Raw genomic sequence first — 19859 nt, 5'->3', positions numbered from 1 at the left:
TTTTCTGACTTCAAGAAACCAATCCACTTTTTTTGTGGATTTCAAAAGCTCCTCACATAGATGCATTGTGTCTGCTATACAGCACTGTGGGATTTACACCAAAACCACTTTGAATCTCAGCATGTCCCATGCTCTTATCATCCAATAAAAGTTCTATGTCCCAACAAAGCTAATGCATATTCAACTAATTAAAAAAACCTTGACATGTTTCTTTACAGGCAACATCAAGGTCATGGGTTAAAAAAGAAGGATAGATTGAATGCACAACAAAGCATCTGCCAAATCTAAATGCACTCAGACAACCAATGCCGTTGTAGATCAGCCCATGTCTAGTGTGCTCAATAAATTCCTTGTCTTTTCACGGAGTACAAGAACACTTTGGCGATGTGTGGAACAGAAAGTTTAACAAAGCACCAACCTGATCCCACAGCTTAGATTGGCTTGAGGCCATTGTATCATTGACAGAAACACACTTCAGGTACACCTTTTACGTCATTTGGTTTTAGAGATCTTTCATGCTCTACTGCGCATTCAGCATTTGAACAGAAACAGTAATTACTCTTCAGATTCAGGTGGGATGGATTATGCGTTTGAGCATTCTAATACGATGGGCCCTTTTGTTTAGGATGCATGTTCAACCTGTCTGTTACTGTGAGAGCCATAAGATAAAGCGATTTATAACTCATCAAGGTGTGGGGTTACACAAGAAGTCATCTGTGGTAAATAACAGCATGTCTCAGTACGATGTGACAGATAAGATCTTTTTGGCTGGTAGCTGAGAACCCAGCATTTTCTCAGGGAATAAAAATTAATCTTCTGTCACAATGCTGAAAAGCATTCACTGAAAATCAATGAATTTGATTCTGTGTGTTGTGATTTAAGTTCCCGTAATTCTACCGTTAAATTGCTAAAATATTGCAAAGGACACATTAAAATTTGTGAATGCTGCAAATTGTTCTAATACAACCCTTATACGAGCAAAAAATATGTTCTCCATTGAGTTTTGTTATCTATTTCTCTAAACTTCAATTTGCTTGTCAACCACATAAACTGTTCCTAATCAGATTTTTTGTGCAATGAACCTGTGGTCACAAGACACTCTGCATGATTGGAAATACATGGCAAACTGATGTGGGGCCGGTGTTCATATGAGACTTCCCCAGATGTCTTTTCACAGAATGAACTCTGAGAAAGCCTCTACATAAACAATGTCATTCTCCCTATGAAAATAAATCTCACTAAATGAAATAATGGCACAGGTTCAAAGAGAAAACAACGGCAATATTGAATTGACGAAGAATAGTTCTCCGTTCCTAGTTGTTCACCCTCGTACTCTAGCGAAAATATGTTAAAAGGCTGTAGAAGTGGTACATGTTCTGTATTAGTATGTTCCCATTGTTAAAAATCCCAGAGGACCGTTGCAAGTCAATGAGAACCAAACACCGCCATATGAACTGTCAAATATGCGAAGGAAATCTCATTTGTTATCACAAATAAAGGGCAAAGCCAAACCACACGACCAAACTATTTGTTTGGATGAGAAACAGACAGCCAATGACCAGATGATGGTTTAAATTGGAATATTAGAATCCAAACGAAAACCTTTTAATAGAAAAAAAGCACAATGACCTACAAAAATTGTTTATTATATTTCTCAGGATAAATGTATCCATACCATAAGAATTAAACACGTTTTTGGTTTCGCTCAATTGAAAGCGTACATATGCAAACCATACACTCATGTAAAAACAGTGTCTGCGTCTGCAGAAACAGCCTGCAGATGTTTTTGGTCCCTTTTAGCTTCCTGCCCCAATAAGACATGCCATCAGGTTTCCAGGCATAATTAAAAGATAATAGAGCTGGACCAGTTAAAATCTACCATACTCCCGCACACACATTCCACACAAAAGCATTTTTGCAATGTGTAGTAAAAAACAAAGACCTCATGCTTATAAAACATCGTTTTTTAAATAGCTTTGATATTTAGAGGCGTGTTGTTGCTGAGGATTTGGTGGCATTACCGTGACAAACAGTAATACCATGGTAAATTATTATTTTATAGGACTTGAATGTGTGTCCCCCAGAGTCCATACTTTACTGCTTGCTTCCACTGCACAACATATTGTTACTCTAAATAGTCACACACTGGTAGGACAGTTGGAGGACTGTTGGTAACCAAACAATGGCGGGACCCATCCACTTCTGTGTGGACACAAAACCAATGCAAGTCAATGGGGACTGCCCCTTGTTGGTTACCGATATTCTTCAAAATATCTTCTTTTGTGTTCTGCAGAAGAAATAAAGTCACACAGGTTTGACATGGCAAGAAAGAGTGTAAATAATGATAGAATTTCCTTTTATGGGTGAACTATCCCTTTAACCTCAAACATCTACAATTTGGGTATATTAGTCGCGCAAAAAAACATCCAAAACTAGTATGTGATGCTATCAAGGACATATGAAGTAATATTCAACTATCATTATTGAAAGATTTCTGTTATTGTTCATTTTAAGCACTTTTTCACTTATCTCAAACAAATATCATTGAATGTAATCACATTATTCACCCAATGAAAATCTTTTGATTCACAGCCTTCTGGTACATCTGAAACTTTCCAGTAAGAGGCTTGTGTAAAGAGGAATCAGTTATTGAGAAAAAAATCACTTGGAACATTAAAACTATTTACATACTTATATGCACTTGAACCGGATAGCACAAGCATAAATTTCAACATGAACCAAAGTTTAACCATCAAATACAAGAAAAAGAGTGTGAGGGAGTGATACATCAAAGAGAAAGAAATGATTAGAGGAACAGAGCCAGAAAGAAAAAGACAAAAAGAGAGACAGAGTGAGACTCGGAAGCAAAGATGGAAGGCAAAGACATAACTTGGCATGGAGCCATGGGAATTGGTGTAAAGTACTGGAGGAAGATTATTGAAACTTGAAAGACTGGAAAAAGTCAGGAGGGAAATATAGACACTTTTGAAGTGTGAAATGGATATTAAAATAATGATTCTGTTAGTCACATAAATTAAATGCAAGAAAACGGCTTCAATAGCTTGGAGTTAAACTTCATATTGCTTATGAAACATTTATTTTCTATGTACTATCTACATGAACTTGCTTTGCGAACATGCCTCTGAGGTTACGGTGACTGTGTATAGATTTGGAATTTATATGGCTCGTGGTTATTCTCCGAGCAGACTTTACACAGCCATCAGAAATAAATTCCAGGGCTCAAGAGCATTTATCCTCTGATGTTCTCCAGAAGTAGAGCTACATGAGGTCTGCTATCTGAAAGTTTTCATACATTCAGACTCACACGTTCGCTCAAAGTGCTCTACTCACAGTGACCTAATAATTCATACCACTTTATGCTAGGCAGCTATTTAAAATTATTAATGGCCCTTCCTTATTCCCCCCTAAAACGTTCTGTTGAAACACCTGCAGTTCTTAAGCTTCAGACTTCAGAGGCTGTCTGTGATTCACATGACATGACCATGACACTTTTTCTGTATTAACAAATGCAGCGTAAATCGGAATAATACAATGTAAGTCACGACAATTTTTAATTCAACTATTGCACAGCTTAATAATGCCACTCTTGGTAAGCGTTATGGAAGTGACATAAAAATGCTGTGAGAATGAATTTGTTACGATTATATTGAACCATCTGTTTATATTTTACTGAACCTTTGTTGATAGAGTCTAAACATAAAAAAGTCAGTCTATGGAAAAAATATATATAAAAAAGGAAAATAGACATGCGGATGTGACAAAATAAGGGATTGTTTTTTTGGAGAGGATAAACTTTATAGGATTTCTGTAAAATAAAATGCACAATCCTGAAGCAATAATACCCAAATGAATGGAGAAGGGGTGCCTCTTTATAGAACATAAAATAATTCATTTATATTAACTTTCATGTGTCCATTTATGACGAATATGAAGCGTTATGGATGGGAGAATCCTGAAAATGGCCCTTACCTGACTATGAAAAATCACGCATTAAAAATAAAACAAATGCTTTACAAGTTTGAAGAGGGATCTCACATGGGTATTTGAACCACCAAATGTTAATATCTGTGCTGTTAACATAGTAAATATCGCTTGTAAAAAGGTAAAGGTAAGGTTGACATTTTCATGGCTCCCCTCTTTTCCATTTAAACTTTGGCATTTATTTAATGCGTTCAGCAAGTTCTCTCTTAGGCTATAGGATTGGATTAGCTGAACATTATTCACACACACATAGTCATAATATGGGTTCAACTTTCTACAAACTACAAATGTTGTCCTCTCACCTGCTATTGAGTTACATCCAAAGACTTCCACAGGGAAAAAAACATGTGCACAGGGTGTAATTTCCTGAGGTGAGAGAACAGTTTACACTATTGCGGCTTTATTATTGTTAAGGTGAGAAGTATATGTAGTTTAATTTGATCCAGAGAGAGCAGGAGGATATTAGTTACACTGTTTTTATTGTCGTGCAAAGAGGCTGAAAGAACCGTGAGCAAGACATTCACACCTGTTTCATTGAAAGACAGGATAATAAGGTGAGAACTTAAATAAACTGTCTGAATGCATTTGTGTGTCTGTGTGTGTGTGTGTGTGTGTGAGAGAGAGTTCTTAAATCTTAACTACACTGCTGTTCTAGATTGCGGTATAAGAAACTCATCAAAGCACTAATGTGATGATGAGAATCACGTTGTTGACTAAAGAAAACGTTTCATGTTATATTTTGTCTTCAAAGTAGCTCCAATTTGCCTTGAATTAGCAGAATTACTATTTTATAAGCCAGTTTCTTCATGTCTCACCCCAACCTGATCGCAACCAATTGCGTATAAATAACACGCTGTTGCATTATCGTCTAATACGTACGCCAAATTGCGATTTTGCGTGCATATGATACGCCAATGTTTGCTTGCACCTGGGTGGAGAGCAGCCATTTTAAAACGTACATGAAGAGGAAACACTGAAATAATTAAAATAATAAGGCTAGGTTTAGGGTTTGCGTTAGGGTAGAGGTTATAATATGCACGGACGCTAACATTACTTTTAGGGTTTGGGTTAGGGGACGGGTAATGAGACAAATTGCTGTTTAATATGCAAACACGCTAATTGGCGTATCATATGCACGCAAAAAAGGCGTATTTATGCACACAAAATTGTAATTTGGCGTCCGTATTATACGGTAATGCACAGCGCGTGTTATTTATACGCAATTGGTGCGAATGGGCCGCTCACCCTGATACGCTTTTTAAACAGTACTGTAGAAGTTCCAATGCTGGGCTCCTATTGGCTGCCCTTTCCTCATTATTAAGTCGAAATCATGCATTCAAAAACTTTGAATAAATACAATTTTAGTTTTCTTATGAGATAAATTATTAAGTTTTCACATTTTTTTTTTGTCTAAAAACTATTCATTTTAATGCTTTTACATCAAATGATGTTTAAGGTTACAAAATTCATTTCAGTCAAGCAATCCTAAACTTTTGAACAGTAGTGTACACTACCAGTCCATAGTTCTCAAAAACTTTACTGAAATGTTTCTCATTGTCTTCAAAAGGTTTTCATCTGAAAGTGTATGTTTAAATGTCTGAAATTAGTTTCATAGACAAAAATATTATATAAAATTTGTTCATTACAAACAATTTTTTTTTAAATATCTAATATACATGATATTGACTAAATAATGAAAAAAGAGCAGCCAATAATAATAACTAATTGTTTAACAAAAACTTGTGGCATCACAAAAAAGAAAGAGAACATTTATGCAGATTTAAGGCCAAATATTACTACATTGGAGATGCTGAATTATAACACTTTTTTAAGATGTTAAGTTTTTTTAAGTCGTAACGTAATCCTCATAGTTGCCTTTGTGCGATTCCACAGTTTTAATAAGTTTACTATTTTTCAGAAAAGTGGAAAAAATATGAATTGAAGTGTTCTAAAACTTTTTATATTTTAACCAAAGCAAAACACGTGAAATGAACCATATTTTATTTCATATGTTTATATGTTCTGTCTTTCCTTTTTTTAATTTAAACATATTTGCATCTTCTTAAAAAAGGGCAGCTCTAATTTTATATTTGAATAATCCATGAGTATGCATAATTATAAAGTTAATTAATCAGTTTACTAACTTTATTATATCAACGACGTGATTCTTCAAAATAGATTAATTTAACATTCTATCAAACCAATTGTAGACAGGAAATAAACAAATACGAAAAAAGCAGAAAAGTTTGTTTTTCATACTGTTTATGATTACGATGCTGCCATTTGATTTCTCAGGTTTAGCTTCATTCAGGCAGCTCCCTCAGTCCTGACCTGAAACAGAGATGAGTAATCAGTCTGACACAACTACCGACTATTTATCACAGGTCCTATGAACTTTACATCAACTACAGAACTCCACTACAACTTCAGAGAATTGATCATGACCAAATGACCCATTAGTGCCACACACAGCACAAACAGTTGTGAAAATATTTCACTGTGAGATTGCTTCACTGAGAGAGATAAATGATCAGGCTTCCCGTAGAGAGCGCTACGAGCTGTTTATGTTGCTTGTTATTCTTGGCCTTGAGCTCATTTGTGCTCCTGACACTAAAACCGGATAAGACCGCAGAGATCAGATACTTTGTGATCGATGCCTGCAAAAAAACACAGGCCAAGAACATACATCACTGCTTGCTGCAATGAACATGTAGATCAAAGACGATCATGTAGCTTCTGATTACAATTACATCAAGAAAGCCACATGGCAAGCATTAAAAATGATCTGTAAACAAAACTAAAAAATGTGTTTATGATTGTGGATGGAACTGATGAGCTGTTGCTATAGCAACCAGAACCGGATGCAGCAAACGCTTTTGACTCATGAGCTCTGAAGTAGGAATTGGTCATTAACACTTGTGGATAAATGAGAGTGCGTTGTTCCTCAGCCTAAGGCTCGGTTTGTTTTGATTGCCGTGTGTGTGCAGGACACAAAGGTTATGATTTCACCCTGAACGGCAGGCAAGAGGTCAGGAAAGATGTGTATTTGTTTTGCTCTATATGCAGGTCTGTGGATGTTATTAATCACTTCTGTTTTACTTTAATGGAGTTGGTGCTATTCATCATGATCACCCACTGAAAGTTGCCTGTTGAGAGTGATTAATACGCAAAGCGACCACCGGAAGACAACTGAAACTACACCAAAACTCTTGAATTTGGTCAAACCAACTTTATACAAAATATAGCCCTGGAATTAATGGGAGATCATTCCAAATTTTAGATGAATCAGCATGTATCGTGGCCAAAAAATACAGCGAAGGAGTGACAAAGTCATCCGACAGCAGTGTGAAAGACTGACAGCATGAACACTGTGAGGTTATCACATAAAAAATAGTTTCTGAAGATTTCCCAACGTACAAATATTACTGTTGTATTGCTTATTAAAAGTGAATATACATTTTTTTCATTGCAGTATTTGAGGTCTGGGAAAATAGAGAACTTGTTTTCTGTTATTTTGACCTGCTTTTCCACTTTTCGTTTTCTGGAAATAAATGCAAATATCAAAAATATTTTTGCTTGAAATTTGGGAGAAATATTGTTAGAAGTTCAAAGAATAAAAAAAACTTATAACTTTACCTAAACCCATACCTATTAATAGTAAATTCTGAAAAACTGAAAATGGTTTTTGAAATGGTCTCTTTATTCTTTCCGTGGTTTTATATATTCTGTTCAACATTACTACAACAAAGCATAAAATCAATTAATTTATCCATAACTAAAAAGCTAAGCCTCCCAGTCAGACATTCTATTTATCCCTCGTGTGTAAATTGGGAGGAAGTTTGGTCGCCTTTCAAGGCCCTCAAAAATATCTGAGGGGCAACTTTGTGTATCGGACCTCCAAGCTCTCCTGACCTTTGACCCCGTACGCCTAGGCTTCTAAAAACACCAACGTTCAGGGATTTCACACGCTCGTAAGAGGACCCCAGTGCAGAAGCTTGTTTTCTGAGGGTGGGATTTCTTTAAGGAGCTCTGCAGTGGTATGGAGGTGTAAGGATAATAAAGCCGGGCTTAAAGCTTGCTTAGTAGGTCTTCAACCTTTTTAGCAGCATTACAAATTAGGCCTGCAATACCAAGTGCGTTCAAAAAGAAACACTTTACTAAGCCCAGCTGAGTCAATAGCATCAGGGCGGGAAATCCAGTTACCTGATGGAGGTCAGAGAGGATGCAGAGAGATGACCGGCAGACAAGTATTTATCCAAACTGTGCAACCAAGAACAGGGGCTAAATGAGCCCATATCTTCCCATTGAGCTCCAAAGGCAAATCAAATTAGTTGATACTTTTCATCAAACATAGACTATACGTTTTTACTAAATAGTTTTTCTAATAATGTAAATAAGAACAAGTGATTAAGAAAATCGGACCAGTTGACACACTAATAAATTCTCACTATGAAGCCCCCGAACATTTCACATACAGTATGTACTTTAAGCAAGCATAACTAAAATCTCATTTAAGAAGTGGTATCTGCATCCCTATATTTTTCTCTGAGCCCATGGGATTAGTAAAGACTGCAGTTACTGTTGGGCCTTATCTGATAGAGACTGATGGATTTTGGCTCATGGTCTACATATATTTACCATGTTTCACGCTCATCAGTTTTTCATTGTAAAAGGTCAGCGTTGAGAATAAAACAGATGAACTGCTACTCACATTACTGGAAATGCATGGACACAATGTGCAATTATCTGAAATCATACAATACAAATGAATAGGTTTGAATTTCCTCTAGAAACTCCAGTGAAAGTCTATGCAAAGCTGCAAAGAACAGGAAGCCACAGTCGTTTGATTGATTTCATCAGATTAACTAGCGGATAACCAAAACCAAATTTCGTTGATTAAATAAATGAAAGGAATAGAATAACAGCACAAAATAATGCATTGATACGGCTATCTGCCAAATTTGATCAATTTTCAGGAAAATTGTATTTATTTTTTTAGCAAGGGTGGCTACGCTCACAACAAAATAAGTAATATTTCTGAAGACGTGTACAATCCCATGCAGTTCTAGATGAGAAATGTAAGCCTGTAGCAAAACATCTGGTCCTCTCATATGAATTACATCCATAGTGTTTGGAAACTCAATAGAAGATCTATCTCCAACCTCCCACCTCTCCCTGACATGAACAGATTATCTGTGCCAGAATCATCTTAACAGACCACATAGAGTTTCATTCTAGGAGTGGTTCTATCACACAACGCTTGTGCTATGTCAATGTGGAGAATAGAGACTGACAGTTGTGTACCATTTGCATGATACTGTACGAAGGCATCAGCGCCTAAAGGCCTGAGCTCTGTCAAAGGGCACCATGCATACGGTGGAATTTCCATTTTGTCCATATATAACATGTCACATCCTGTCGTTCAAGCCTGCAAGTAGGCTATATTATGAAAACTGGTCATTAGATATGGACTTCTTGGATTCACATTTCAGACTGACAAGTTGGATGTCTTCAGGCCATAAGATGATATCTGATTGAGTGAAATGTAAAGTGAAATACAAATATTAAAACTACTGAAAAAACATAAGCATGTAAAACTACTACAATCTATATATTACAATATAAAAGTGATTAAATATGAAAGTGACTCTTTTGTTCCTCTAATACTATAAACAGATAGTGATCATGGAAATTGATCTGTCAACACAATCTAATGGAATTCTTAACTATTTTACGAGCTGGCTAATTCACACGAATTTGTATCTTATTTGTTAGTTTGAGTGTGATTTTTTGTTTAGCACCAGTGAGGTTAGGTTTAGAGGTAGGGTTAGGGATATTAAGTATCGCATTTTACCTAATAGTTGTGGGTTTTTGTACGGCTCACATCGTATAAATTCATACGAATTAGCCACCTCGTAAAACAGTTACGAATTCAGATCCGGTTGCCTCTCCATAACACATAAAATTCTAAACAATCCAAATATTCTTTAAATATAAACTGGAAGACAAAGAAATAAATGTAAAACTGCATTAAACCACAAGAACTTTGCCTCTGAAATCATTCTGAATGTAATTACATACTAAATAGTAGGCGAAAATTTGTATGCACAATGCCTGAAACCTACACAGAAGATGGTCAACTGCGTCCGATGCACACTTTCTATCCCATAAGGCCAAGTCAAGTATAAGTGATATTAACACCAAGAAATGTATTTCTTGTGGTTAGATTGTACTTGTTTAACATTGTTTTTACTCATTATTAAATATGATATACAATCATTATCATGGCAGTTGTAAGGTTGACGAACACACTAAATGGTTGCCTGCCAAATAAAAAGCTCATAAAATAATTAGGGAAAAGGACTGTAACCTGACATGCAAATGTCCTGCCAACAGGCCTGAAGTCATTCTGAGAATGCTGAAAACATCATGCTAACTAGGATTCTGGGAAATAGAAACCACTTCAGTGGTTTTGCCTGCCAATTTTATTTGTGAATGAACTAAGTGGCAACAGTCAGAATTTTCACCAGTCCATCTTTCTTCCTTAACTGGCACCTTGACCAGGTGCTGACATTAGCCGCCTTGGGAACTCAAGCAGAAAAACAAAGGACACAAGCAATCGCAGCAAAGAACATACCCTGTTTGTAATGCCAATTCAGCCCATGTCAACATGCCTTCCTTCCTCAATGCCAGAAAAAGTTTTGTTTCCTCGCATTAGTTATGTTTTATTGAATAAAGCTCCCAAGGTGCTGACAGACAGGTAACAGAACGGGTAAAGCTTTGGGGCCTTCACACAACAGGGTTGTCTTCAGCATGTATAATCTGGTTGAAACTATTTTAAAAAAATCGCTTACTAAAACAAAACATATCCTCAAAATGTTTAGGTGTCTTTTAAGAACATCCTCTAAACACGGTGAATGAACGCTGCGTAATCAGGATGTACATTTGACTCTTTGAACAACCATTTATCATCCCATTGAATGTTAATGTACTGTTGTTTTAACAGCTTATATTTTTTATTACAAAGGTCTCTGGGGTCCAGTGAACCTCTACCCCGTCAAAGGTGACCCAAACCTTCCAAAAACTTCAGCACATTCTGTTCACTGTTGAATTATTTTTAGTGTTCAGCTGAATCTTGACTTTTGTTTCACTCTGATTCCTGATATTCCATATTGCACAACGTCTCCTTAGAACAACATGAACATTTAAATAGCATTATATTTCTCCCACTAGGAATTGTGCAACTGATACAAGTTAAATCAGAACACAATAAAGTGATCACAATGTCCCAACACTGACTTGCAGACCTTGATTTCACACACAGGAGAGAAAAACACTTCATGATGATTCTTCATCTCTAGCTGTGGCAACAGTTAGAACATGGACATGTTCGAGGGATGTGAATCGGTCAGATAGGGTTTACAACTGGTTGTTCATTAAACTGAAGTGTTAAACAGTGGTCCCTCTGGACCAGAACAGGGAGGTTGCACAGCTTCAGGAATGATTCTGTATGACATCAAAAACGTAGAAAAACATTACGTGAAGAATGAAGTCTGAACCAGGTTTAGCTTGACGCCTCATAGAAGTCTGTTTCCTCAAACTATTAATGAAATAGTTTGAGGGAAAACTGTCCTTCTGAAACCTTGTATGTCCAAATTCGCGTTTTTTTAAGAAATGGAATAAACACTATATTTTTTTAATAATTGCACGCCGCGTTTTTGAAGTTGACAAGCACTTTGAACACTTTTACCGGCTAGATATAATATTAAACATAATATGAGTGAATAATAATGATTTATGGCAAAAATAAAAACCACAAAATATGGAGATACAAGTTTTCGGAAGGAAAACAAAGAAATAAACACATCCCTCATACCCCATGCTGGGGTGTTACATATTTTTTTTATTTAAATGATCTCCAATATTTACTGCATTACTTTTTCTTCATTAACTAGGGTTGAATGTCTTTCTGTATTTCTGATGTATTTCTAAATATACCCAAGGAATCTTTCTTTACACTGTCTATTAAGACACAATCAATATGGAATACTCAATGCTCCGAAATATTATTCTTATTCGTAATATTGAATATTGACAAAAGCAGCATCGGTTTGCTAAAGTCCAAATGCTTTGAGTGAAAACAGAACTTGGACACTGAGGTCTGTAAATGACTGGTAACTGCTCATTCTGATGCAACCTTGAGCGAAAACATCAGGAACCTCAGGGCCCACACGGGCACTCTGCCCTGAGCCAGACAGACAATCTGTGAGCCTTCCAGACTTCTGAAAACATTGGAGGCTCCATCAGCTGACATGAACGTTACGGGTGGATAGTTCCTTTGACCTGAGACCCTAGTTTCTCGCAAACTTCGGGGAAAACGAAAAGCAACATCTTGATTGGAACTATTGGGTCTGTTCAATGGCATAGATGAATTGTTTGAACCTGTCAACATTTTAGTTTGGACTGCGAACAAACAAGATAAAAAATATGCAGCCAAGACACATTATTATGTTGTTTTCCAAACAACATCATTCTCAACCAACGGATGCGAGTGTCAGACCCTGATACTTCTGGGTTGCAACCTACAACAGCTACATTTCCTGAATTCTATTCACAGTGAGGTTAAATGTCCATTGGGACTCATTTTTGTTGAATAAGTCAGTGCACTGTTGTAAAAGACAATGCCATACACATCTGCTTATCTCATTAGAGATAATAAAGGGGCAAGGTAATATCAGGGCAGCAATCTCCTCCAGACTTTCACTGGAGTTCAGACATCAGCATTTTGTATTGCCTTCTAAATTATGAAGGGCCATTTCTCAGGCTCACTGTAAAACAATAATTATCCCCATAAATGTAATAGCAAAGCTTGTAATTACTTGAACTCGCTGCAATGTAACATGCAGTCTAGTTATTGCTTCGAAAACCCATTTCCCCAATAGTGCCACATGCTTGTGTTTACAGAGGAAAGAAACGAATAAAAGAATTAATATTCAATCACAAATAGAGGCTAACAGAAATGTGTCTGCAATAAACTTTGAAGAACTAGAACTGTATATGACAACTGAATCATCCAGTCAGCGTATTTATTGAATTATATTCAGTTCCTTGTGACGTTTATGCTGAAAATGTAATGTTCTCATTTAAATGATCAAAGTGGAAGAAATCGTTCTGAAGCAGAGCAAAGATAGTCATCTTCATTGGGGATGTTTAGTAATGTTTTCTCAAATGATTCACAATGTAATGATGAACTTCATAATATTCGCAACTAAACTCAAAAAGAAAAACAACGCTAGACTTATTACAAAGTAGCCTCTTGTCTTGTTATCCATCCATCCATTTTCTACCGCTTATCTGAACTACCTTGGGTCACGGGGAGCCTGCGCCTATCTCAGGAGTCATCGGGCATCAAGGCAGGATACACCCTGGATGGAGTGCCAACCCATCGCAGGGCACACACACTCACTCATTCACTCACGCACTCACACCCTACGGACAATTTTTCCAGAGATGCCAATCAACCTACCATGCATGTCTTTGGACCAGGGGAGGAAACCGGAGTACCCGGAGGAAACCCCCGAGGCACGGGGAGAACATGCAAACTCCACACAAGCGGGAAGCGGGAATCGAACCCCCAACCCTGGAGGTGTGAGGCGAACGTGCTAACCACTAAGCCACCGTGCCCCCTCTTGTCTTGTTATATTGAATGAATTTCGTTTTACTTCATTTTTTACTTTTCAAGAATTGTATTGTATGGGATAGTTAACCCCAAAATGAAAATTCGGTCATCATTTACTCACTCTCTTTTCAAACCTATGACTTCCTGCCTTCTGCAGAACACATAAGGATATATTTTGAAGAATGTTGTATACATGTATGCTTTCAAAACCAATGCAAGTCAATGCCATTTAACACTAAAACCCTAAAACAACACAAAGATAAAAACAATTCACAACATTCCTTTATTAATATAGCACATTAATATTGCTTTATTAATATTGCCTGCCTGTCGCTTTATCTAACTAGAATCAGAAAACAATATGGCATGTACAGTCTAATAAAAGACTGCAAATCTGTAGTCGTATGGTGGAACGGATCATTAATAGTGTTGACAAATTATTTTCATAAATGGGCAAACATGAACACAAAGAGATGAAAATATGTTTGCTATAACAGGATAACCTTTTAAAGCCACAAGGCCTTTCTGCCAAAAAATGCCAAAGCCATATCTAACAAACTAATCTGTTAAATGAAAACAACAAAGATGCAGAATTTTCTTTATTTCATCATCAAACGGTTGATTTGATCTTATCTCCTTATTGACAGCAACAGCCTATAGGAAAAGGTTTCCTCCAATGCATAAAAGCCAAACCACCCGTCGCCCTTTTGAACACACAAGAGGTCCACGCACATTTTAACCGCAATGACCAGATGTCCACTCATTCGGTTAAAAAAATTAACAACAGCTGCTTTCCGTCGTGTTTCACAACTTCTTTGCAGTATCAGCAAATGTACTGTTGCGTTACACAACCAAGATTTGATTTTGGTCAATTGAAGAATAGAGCCTACAGACGGATGATCAGGGCCCTTTAAGCACAAGTTAACTCGAAAGAGCACGAGCACTTGACACAGATACCTCAACACCTTCGTGGCCAATCGACACCTCTGATGCAAGCATCAGCTCAGAAGAGGATATAATGGACCGTTTCTATTACCAAAAAATCGCTTACAGATGTAAATTAAACCAGACACCGTTTGGCTAATGGAGGTGATACCAACTCATCCAAACTAAATATGCTGCTAAGACTCAAGTCATTTATCATCCTCAAAATCATGACAAACTCTTCTCAGCAGACATATCCAGCACAGAGAGAAGACTTTTAATCATTACCATGCACTGACAAATGAGGAAAGACTTGTGTTACAGATAAGGAATGTTGTGATGTCATGCAATAACTAAAGAATTTGTTAATATAAGTACAGTGGCAGGCACAGCTGTTGATAAGTGTACAATCAGTACATTCAGTTGCATAATCGAGGAACAAAGTTTTACCGTGTAAACATAATTGAGTGTTAAGTTGTTGCTTTCCCTAAGTAACTAAACCATCCATTATGGATCATCCGATCAGGATTTCTGCAGCCGATACGGAGTGAGTACCGATTTCTTGTCATCTTGATTGGCCGATACAGATCCCGATTACGATTCTTCAAGCTTTATACCACTGATATGTAAGCTCTATGATCCCTGTTAACCTTTCTTCAATTAAATTCATACTGTAGATGTTGACTTTTGTAACATTTTTATATTTTATTTTTCTGTAATTATGTTATATATGTTATTATTATTATTAAGTTAACTATTGTTTTAACAGAGTACTACATAATCACAAAAAATATGAATTATACTGTCATTTTAATATGCCTTTAAAATTAGACTTATGCATAACAATATGAATGGCAAGTTACTTAAAAAAGACAAAAGTAAACAGAAACAAAATGGACCAGTCTGATGCAACCTACAATGTTTATTTAAACATTGTCCAATCGTAAACTGTGGAGGACAAATAAACATTTAATCTCCTAAGAAGGAGAAGTCTAATGTAATTAAAAATGTAATGTAGTGGATGGCTGAGTGAGAGGCATATTACAAACCGTTGCCTTTGCTGTCGCATTTTTTCGTATTCGGCTTTCAGAAATATACATCTATCAGTTGCTCGTCTTAAGAGCCGAATCAGGTTTGTCGTATTAAATGCTTTGGACAATGCTCCATCACGTAAAATTTCTTTGGATTATACACTGCAAATTGCAAATTTTTTATTGTTTCTCGAAAACGTCATAATAGTAACACATAGGCGATGAATTGGCTGCGGTGCCAAATCATCACGTGGCGACGTCATCAAAGTGCGAGTGGTTTGTGAGATCGACCAAGTTACTAAGTACCGATCGAGTCTTAAAATGTGGTTATAGGCCGATAACGATCATTGGCCGATTGATCGGAACATCCCTACGATCCATTCCTGTAAAACAACACAAACGTCTTTACAACACAGCGCTTGATAGCCACGCTCTTTTCTTCAGAATCAATTAAAAAGTGATAGTTCACCCAAAAATGAAAATTCTGTCATCATTTGCTCACCCTCTTGTCATTTCAAACCTGTATGATTTTCTATCTTCTGCAGAACACAAAATAAGATATTTTGAAGAATGTTGGTAAACGAACAACGGCAGTACCCAATATCTTGGTTTTGTGTCAGTTCAATAGAAGTGAATTGCTATCCCTGTTGTTCGGTTACCAAGAGTTCGGTTTCTGGAGAAGAAAATGACTGGAGGAGAACTATAACTTTAAAATGAAAAAGATGTGCTAAGCTGAAATAGGAGTACTGAAGTAAAAAATACACAAGACGTGAGGGTCATGTTGAAGAATAAAATATGTTCTTATTCCGTAGCAATCTGTGCATTATTGATTCCAAAATAAAGACATCATTTGCTACCACAACTGTTCAGCAGTATAAGTGAATTATTGCTGTGATTTGCTTATGTTTAAGTTCATGAAGAGTGTTCTTGACAAAAAATGTTTTTCTTCACGCCTACAGATGTATGCGGCTCATTTCCTTCCATAATATCTTACGTCTTCAGGAAACAGTAGATATATATAATAATACCCCATAACCGCCAAAAATACATCTCACTGTACCAAACCACAGATATCACTTCATAAGTGATTGTCTGACTCTGAAGATGATATGACTTATACCAGCTAGTTTGCTCCTCATTAGAGTTTAAAAACTGCCTCAATCAATTTCAACATTTATTTCAACTTGCGCAAATACAGAAAACTGCTTAAGCAGCCTTTATGCATCCTGTTAAAGCTCTTGTGTGCTAACTTAAAATGATGTATGAAGATGCAAAGCTTTGTAGGTTATATTAAAACATGCTGGCTCTGATCTGCACTCTTAAAAATAAAGGTGCTTCACAATGCCATAGAAGAATGTTTTTTAATGGTTCCATACAGAAACATTAACATCCAAGGAACCGTTTCACAAATAAAAAATTTGCTCCGGAAGGCAAAACATGTCTTTGTTTTTTCAAATAAAAAGAGTCTAAAAAGTAAAAGAGTATAGGGAGCTGCAGGGAAAAGATATTTTTGTATCCAAACACCAGAAGCAAGTTAGAATTTTCGGATTTCCAGTTTCACCGCCGCCAAGTCTATGGGTTTTTTTAATGGGTTTTTGGTGAATTGCCTGAAATAAGGTCTGTGGTTGACAAAACCTCAAAATATTTTCACGTCTTACACACCAATTATAACCCGCCTTTGATTTCTTAAAGCCTTATTGTGTCTTAAAAATGTCGGCTGCTTAAAAGTTGCTTAAACTTCCTTCGGCAGGGACGTTAGATGTCCTCGCGAATATAAATCTTACAAACAATGCAACAAATCTCTAAATACGTAGATGCAGATTCATTCACAGAGTATTTACTAACCAGGGAACACATTTTTAATAAAGTTTGAAAGAGTTGTCGGAGGCTTGGTGGTGGAGACGTTGATATCGAGCGACCTTAATGTAGTCTGTTTATAGCATCCTTTTAGCTAATTTCGGCTTCAAAGTTAACAAATCTGGTGTTAATTTGTAAAGATTATTATTATACACGAAGCTTATTTTTTGAGATCTTCCAAAAGTCTATGTGAAATATGCATAGGCTTTCTATTACGGGAAACCACAGCAGCGCTAACTTTCTGGTTGGCCTACAAAAACATGTCATTTCTGTGGATCCCAATTGGGTTGATGTTAGTCCGGGCCAATGGCTGTCTACACCACACAGCTGCTTGCTTTGTAGGGAAATGGTCAATTTGCCAGTTTCTTGGCAACTTGTTGGCAATTTCAGGTCTCCACACACAATACGTGATAATAGTGGGCAATAGGTAAAAAGAGGCTTGTGGTTCACTTCATTTGCTTCAAAGAAATCGCATATTAGTCCTCCATTTCCATTACTGTTGTGGGAATTTTGGCAAGGCTTTTATGGTGGCTGGAGGCTGGAAGAAAAGGAGGAGCCAGTTTTGGTTGGTCATGTTCCTGTGTTGCTTTAAAAAAATATATATATAAAATGCAAAATCTTACCAATTTAAATGTAGGGGGGAGATAAACTACCACATTAAGGCAAATCAAATTGAAAAAATCTTCGTTTACATTCTTCTGAACAGGCAGTATTCAATTTCAACATTAAGAGCCTATCATTTGCTAAAGCAATTCATTTGCGGCCAGGGTTTATTTGAGCAAGCTCTCTCCACATGCCAAGCTTCTGCTTTCCCCCTGAGCAACATGTTCTGATTTGTACCAGGAGCCATACAAACATCACTTTCTTTTTCTCTCCTCTGAGCTTTCAGTTTTTCATACATTGTACACGTTGTGTAAATATTTTAATTGCCCTTCCACCTTCAAAGGAATGAACAGAGAGAAGAAAAATGTACAGCACTGAATAAGTGCCTTTCCACACGTTCACATTAGTTCAGGATGTCAGGAGACCCTCAGTGCAGTGTAGCATTCACTAAACATTATGAGGTGGTTTCCTGGACAGGGATTAGTTTAATCCAGGACAAGGCCTCAGTTAAATTAGGATATATAAATAGGTTTTAGAAACATGCTTTATAAAAAAAACAATACGGGTGTGCTTCTTGAGACAAAATCATTGCACTGATATATTTTAAGATATGTCAGTGTAAGCTGTTTTCGATCAAGGCACAACTAACATTTAAATTAGTCTGGGACTTGGTTGAAGCCCTGTCCGGGAAATCGCCTCTAAATCTGGAAAGGTACACATTATTAATGAAATTTCAAATTAAATAAAACGTTTGTTTCTAATGTATAATCCATTTTTGTATTTGCCATTTAATGACCGAAATAATGTACTTCTTCGTAAAGTTATATCTGCATGGCAATGTGACTACGTGACATTTCAAAGTCTAACCACATAAAATCTGCCATTACGTATCATGTATATTTTAACAACTTCAATGTTTTGTTTAAATCCTGTTGCATGAAATGTGGATATGATCATAATTAAATCTTGTTTATTTTGAAAAGCTGTGTAAATAAATTCTCTGCATGGATTGTGAGTTTTACCCCAGTTTCTAGTATGGAAAACTAAGCAAAATAGCCATATCAGATGTCTTGATATTATAACTGATGTGTCCGTTTTTAAGGTTTCAGTAGACGCCTCCAGAAAAATTCATTGAGATGTTCAGTTGAGGTTTATTAAGCTCATCACTGGACCTCTTAGTTCCCCACTCATTTATCAATAATCATCTGAAGCTCCACTAAGAAATTACTTTATCCCCAATTTTCTGATAAAGCTTAAACTTGAGGGGTCAGAACTGAAAAGAAAGGGAAATAGCTGATAGGTATTATTTATAGCATCCTCTAGCGACTTGGCAAGTAAGCGAACCTTCAAAATTCACAATCCATTACGACTTTCCAGGTGCTGAAAAATGCATATTCCACTTTAAATGAAAGCGTTAACATTTATTCACTGCTTAAGCTTCATGTTTCTTTGATGTGTCAAAAAGATAAATGTTTTGAAACAATAGTACACTTGCAATAATACATATAACTTTCAAGGCTGCATTTTAAGGTGCAATTTGGTAATTCATACACAAATGTTGTAATTCATCTTTAACAAAATACAGTGATTTAAGTTTACTTCTCTATGTAGGCCTTCTTAACTGATTCAAAATCTTATTAATCAGACAACAGAGACATACAAAAATCAAGGAAACATGCATAGATTTTCCAATTCCACAAGACTTTACACACCTATAGTTACGTGCTTTTAAAAAGATAACATCAATAATAAACCTTTATAAA

The 19859-nt window shown here is 36.4% G+C and overlaps 1 long non-coding RNA gene across 1 annotated transcript in view; it reads right to left on the bottom strand.

Moving 5' to 3' along the window:
- LOC130431688 (uncharacterized) overlaps positions 1-19859 on the bottom strand; it is a 70197-nt gene that overhangs the window by 29295 nt on the left and 21043 nt on the right. The window lies entirely within an intron of this gene.

This window comes from Triplophysa dalaica, chromosome 11 (genome assembly GCF_015846415.1).
Source record: "Triplophysa dalaica isolate WHDGS20190420 chromosome 11, ASM1584641v1, whole genome shotgun sequence".
Taxonomy (NCBI): Eukaryota; Metazoa; Chordata; class Actinopteri; order Cypriniformes; family Nemacheilidae; genus Triplophysa; species Triplophysa dalaica.
The sequence above is the reverse complement of the archived record's forward strand: the minus strand, read 5'-3'. Positions and strand labels throughout refer to the sequence as shown.